The 6,000-nt window shown below is 37.2% G+C and overlaps 1 pseudogene; it reads right to left on the bottom strand.

The window, feature by feature from the left end:
• Window positions 1-1,001: 1,001 nt before the first annotated feature.
• On the bottom strand, window positions 1,002-5,696 carry LOC118356650 (annotated as a pseudogene).
• Window positions 5,697-6,000: the final 304 nt, after the last annotated feature.

Below are 6,000 nucleotides of genomic sequence, written 5' to 3'. Positions count from 1 at the left end.
CTTCCCCAAAGCCATTGGCTAGGAAAATGAGAGAAACAGATTTTCGTGAGTTTTTGCAAACAGCAGGACTCAAAGACTGAAGTTTTAGAGGTCCATGGGCTTGGCTGGGATAGAACCCTGAGGTTCTGCCCTGCTCCTGGAGAGAAGGCAGGCAAGCAACTCCAAGGCAGATGGCCTTATCTGAGGATCACCTAAGGCACATGGAGAGAGACTTTTTGCTCTTTTTGGAATGCATCTATGAGAGGTGGCATTCACAGAGATGCCTCTCTGGGGACAAAAGACCTACAGGTACCATTTCCTTCCCCCAGCCCTCCTGCATAGTAACAGAACTACGTGCTGAAGGCAGCTAATCAAAACACTGGCTCTTTAGCCTGCTTTGCTACAAATTCCATGCCCCTGTGCTCTGGCATGACTGCTCTTCCTGGCCAAACCTGCATCCATTCCAGTGGGGTGAGACCCTCCTCCAGAAGATCACTGCAGGTCCTACCACAGCATGCCTCTAAAGTGTAGGATTTAAAAGTTAGCAGGCTTGGCTGGGATAGAGCCCAAATTGCACTGCACTGCCCAGTCAGGCAAGGAACCCAAAGACAGTGTGGAAATAGCAATCTGAATAATACCTGGAACACATGAAGGGAAATTATTCACTCTTCTAGGAGTGCATTCCTGAGAGCAGCAAACACAGAGAGCCCACTCCAGGGACAAAGGAGCTGGCTGGCACCATTTTTCTCCCCCTGTCCCTCAGCATAAACCAACTTCAGTAAACAATACAACAACAACACTGGCTGCCTAACCTGTTTCCACCAAATCCTGACCCCCTGTGATCTGCCGGTACTGCATTTCTCGAGCAAGTGTGCCTAAGTCATTGTGCAGTAGTCCCCTTCCCTAAAAGACCAGCCCAAAAACCTTTGTATGCATTATGTCTACCAATCACAGAATTCTGCAAGACTTCAGTCTAGTGGAAGTAGTACCAAATATCATTTGAGAAGCAGACCAGAGGACACCTAGTTAAAGTTTGCCATACTGTGGCCAAGATCCAAACACTGCCCATTGAAGGCAAGAAGAGCCTCTGCAGATGGCCTGAAGGACAGAGCAGCCAAGACACAGGAGCAGACTGCATGCAGCAGGGACACTCCCTGAAGCACTAGGCCCTAGGCACTATACAACCTCTTCTACATAAAGCCATGTTCTCAGGAGCAGAAAACATAACAGGCTTTTCTAACACAGAGATGACAGAGACTTAGACAAAACGTGAAGTTGGAGGAATTCATTCCAAAAGAAAGACTTACAATTAGTCATGGCCAGATACCTGGCCTGAAGGATACAGCCGTGTCAACACAATAGCAAAGTGCACACAGCACACTGGAGACAATCCCATGAAGCATTAGGCCCTGGGCACTATATGACCCCTTCTTCATAGAACATTACTCTCAAGGGCAGGAGATGTAACAGGCTTTTCTAACACAGAGAAAAAGACAGAAACCTAGACAAAATGCCAAGATTGAGGAATTCATCACAAACTGAAAGAGCAAGATAAGGTAATGGCCAGACAAAACAGATATAAGTAACATGCCTAGTGGAGAATTTGAAGCAACAATCATGAGGATACTTGATGAGCTTGAGAAAACATGGAAGAATGGAATATTAGTCATAAATGGAATGAAATCTTACCATTTGCAGTAACACATTTGGAGCTAAGGAATATTATGTTAAGGAAAATAAGTCAGAAAAAGACACATACCATCTGATTTCACTCATATGTGGAGTTTAAGAAACAAAGCAGATGAACATTGGGGGGTAAAAGAAGCAAAGCAGAAAATAGACTTAACTACAAAGAACAAACACAGTTACTGAAAGGGAGTGGGTAGTATGAAGCATATAATAGGTGATGTTATATTAAGAAGGGCACTTGTGATCAGCCCTGGATTTTGTATGTAAGTGTTGAACCACTAAATTCTACACCTGAACCTATTACGACTCAATACGTTAACCAACTGGGATTTAAATAAAAGACCACTGTAGTTATGTTCAATTATGAAGTATATCATTGAAACTCAGATATCAGCAAAAGGGTGACATAGAACCACCAAACTCTTTTTTTAGGATCTCCAAACTGCTATCCTTTCCATATAAATGTAAAAATACAACCAGAATGGTTAGAACCAACTTTCTCAGAATTTTAGAAAACAGTGACCTGAATCAGTAAAAAAGACAACTTTAAAATGGTAGGAAAGCTTAGTAGTTTTCCTTTCCCTTTTCCTACCTCCTTTCAAGCATGGCAGTAACCTTAAAGTGGTAGCAGCTCTGTTCCTCGTCTCTGGATCCAAAAGAGCAGAGCGGACGTTTTCACAAATTTTTATCAATGTCTATTCCAACCTGTCTGGGGCTAGTCAAAGGACTGATAAAAGGAGCTCATCTCTGTTTCACCTAAAGTGGAACTTTCTACTCTGGGGAAAAGTAGAGGGCGTTGCTTGAACACATTGTAAGGCAATTAGAAATACTGCAAATTCTGCAGTCTCCTGGGGCAAAAGACTACAATTGATTCATGCAATTGACCACCTAAAACCTAAGGGGAAAGCTGAGATGAAAGTTTTTGTTTGTTTGTTTGTTTGTCTTGTTTGTTTGCTGTTTTTAGGAAAATAGGGCATTCAAAAGTGTCCATTAACTCAAAAGTGTCAGAGATAAAGAAAATGTCTGGGACGAGTGTTTTTGGTTTATTTGTTTTGTTTGTTTTTTTCTTCTTTTATTTTTAAGTTACTAACATTTTAGGAAATATCAGTCAGAACACAGGCTGAACATAATCTAAGCCTAAGCACTCAAGAACAGCAAAATTGGGAGCAGGGAGAAAATTTGAACTTCAAATTTGCCACATTTGTGGTATTCAAATTCAATTTTTCAACAACAAAACAGGAAAGTGTGGCCCAATCAAAGAAAACAGAGTAAGTCAAAACTAACTTGTCTGAATAATGCAGATATTAGATTTTTTTAGACTTTAAAATAATTATCTTAAATATTTGCAAAGAACTAAAGGAAAGCATATGCAAGGAACTAAAAGAAATCAGGACAACAATGTCTGAACAATTTTCTTTATCTCTGACACTTTTGAGTTAATGGACACTTTTGAATGCCCTATTTTCCTAAAAACAGCAAACAAACAAGACAAACAAACAAACAAACAAAAAACAAAAGTGAAATACCAATAATGCTATAGAAATTATTAAAATAAAAACAGGAGCTAAAAGCTATAATAAATGAAGTGAAAATTCATTGGAAGAGTTCAAGAGCAGATTTGAACAGAAGAATGAGCAAACTTCATGATAGGATATTTGAAATTATCCATGTGAGGAGCAGAAAGAAAAAAGAAAATTGAAGCGAGTGTAAGGGATCTGCAGAATATCATCAAGCAGACCATTATATGCATTATCTGTCCCGGAAGAAGGAGAGATCAAGGGCAGAAAAATAATATGCCCAATTTTGATTAAAAACATGAACTTACACACCTAAGAGGCTGAGCCAATACCAAGTTAGATTAGCTCAAAGATATACCCATTGAGACAGAAACAAAGATGGAACCTTGAAGGCAGTAAGAAAGAAGGGACTTTTCATGTAGAAGTCATCCTCAATAAGATTAGCAACTGATTTCCCATGAGAAATCATGTAGAATATAAGGCAGTGTCATAACATATTTGAAATGTTGAAAGAAAAATATCTCAACCAAGGATTTTGAATCTGTCAATGCTGTCATTCAAGAATGAGGGAGAAATTGTGGCATTCCTAAATACAAAACTGCTTGTTTCTAGTAAACATTCCCTACAAGAAATGTTAAAGGAGGGAGTCCTTGAGACTGAAATGAAATAATACTAGATGGTAACTCCAAATAATTATGTAGGTAAATATAAAAGCCAGTATCATTGTAATTTTGATTCGTATTTACTATTTGATTTAGAAAGTAAATGCATAAAACAATTATATTAACGGGCACACAAATAAAAGATGCAATCCATGACAATAATGTTAAAGGGGAGGGATGGAGATATATAGGAACCACTTTTTTGTATACTATTGAAATTAAGTTGGTGGTATTCAAACTAAATTTTTATAAATTTAGGGTATTGATTGTAATCTCTAAGGTAGTCACAAAGAAAATACATTTAATATATATTCAGAAAAGAAGGAGAAGAAGAAAAACAAGAAGGAGGAGAAGAGGATAAAGACTAAATGCAAAAATAAAGGTGAGTAGTAGAGGAATTAAGGAACAAAAAACATCTAAGATATATAGAAAACATATAACAAAATGGCAAGAATAAGTAATTATCGGTAATTATTTTAAATATAAATGAATTAAGCTGGTCAAATAAAAGGTAGATATTGGAAAATAGTTTTTTTAAAAAGGGATACAAGAATATGCTGTCTACATTTTAGGGCCTATATTACAAGTACGATGAAAGTGAAAGGATGAAAAGAGACATCACATGCAAATAATGAACAAAAGAAAACAGGAAGTCTATACAAATGGTGACAATAATTCAAGTTAAATTTTGTTATAGGAGACAAAGAAGGGCATTGTTTATTGATAAAGTGGTCAACTAATCAAATAGATATTGCAGTTATAAACATGTCACACTTAAAAACAGAACCCAAAAATATATTAGGCAAAATCTGATAGAATTGAAGGGAGAAATAGAAAGTTACGCAATAGTAGTTGGGGACTCAGTACCAAATTTTAAATAATGAATGGAACAATTACAAGATTAATAAATAAATACAAAATATGAGCAATAGTATAAAACAATTAGCTCTAACAAATACATACAGAATACTCTACCTAACAACAAAATACCTATGTTCTGAAGTATATGTGGAACATTATCCAGGATAGACCATATTTTGAGCACAAATTTTAACAAAGGTTAAAATTATACAAATTCCTTCTTCTATGTGAAATAAAATTAGAAAGGCAGAAGGCAAACCAGAAAATCCACAATTTGTAGACATTAAACAGCACAGCACACTCTTTTAAAGAAATTTTTTTTTGTATTTTTACAAAACAGAGAAACAAAATAGACCTAAAACTGCACCTTCAGGATGCCTGGGTGGCTCAGTTGGTTAAGAGGCCAACTCTTAATTTTGGCTCAGGTCATAATCTCAGGCTTGTGAGATTGAGCCCTGTGCTTCATGCTCAGCACAAAGTCTGCTGGAGATTGTCTCTGTCTGCTGCTCTCCTCCTCTCACACACTCTCAAGAGCTCTCTCTCTCTCTCTCAAAAATAAATAAAATCTTTTAAAAAATAATAATAATAAAAACTGCACCTTCAGGAAAAACCATTTATTCTTACCAGTCTTGTACCTCTCCTGGAACGTGACTTTGGCTTCTCATCAGGCCTTGCACTGAAGAGCAGGATCTCTGAAGCCATCCTTGTTATTATAGTTGTCTCCAAGGGGATATCCACACAGTATCTTGTGGACATGAGATGATTGCGTTTATAAACTTTCACAAATCTTTGAGCTCTTGGTGATTTTCTTTTTGCCCATGGCAGCTGTCACTTTGCAGGAATAGTGGTCAATTCCAGTGACCAGAGCATGGTTGTAGGGATGATCTGAGGCACCATTGTCAATGTTCCTCATTATCACCGCTTTTTGTCCTGAGTAGTGTCCAGCCAGGACCTGAGCCACCTTCCTGGATTTCATGAACTTACCCATCCTCATACCAGCTACTCAAACCTACAGCAGCAAAGAAATTAACAGCACATTCTTAAAAAACAATCATAGTGACAGGGAATAAATCACATTAGAAATAACCAGAGATATATTTTTTACTTATTCATTTTCTTATTTATGTTCAGTGTATATTTGCTAGTAAAGAATGGTTCAAGAACACAAACCCATAGATAGCTGCAGCTATGGACAATGGATATATTGTGCTCTACATAAATTTGAAAATCTTTCTTGATTCTAAAATTAACATGGAGAATCAAATTCTTCAGTTACTTGAACTCTGTCACTT

This window comes from Zalophus californianus, chromosome Y (genome assembly GCF_009762305.2).
Source record: "Zalophus californianus isolate mZalCal1 chromosome Y, mZalCal1.pri.v2, whole genome shotgun sequence".
NCBI classification, from domain to species: domain Eukaryota; kingdom Metazoa; phylum Chordata; class Mammalia; order Carnivora; family Otariidae; genus Zalophus; species Zalophus californianus.
The sequence above is the reverse complement of the archived record's forward strand: the minus strand, read 5'-3'. Positions and strand labels throughout refer to the sequence as shown.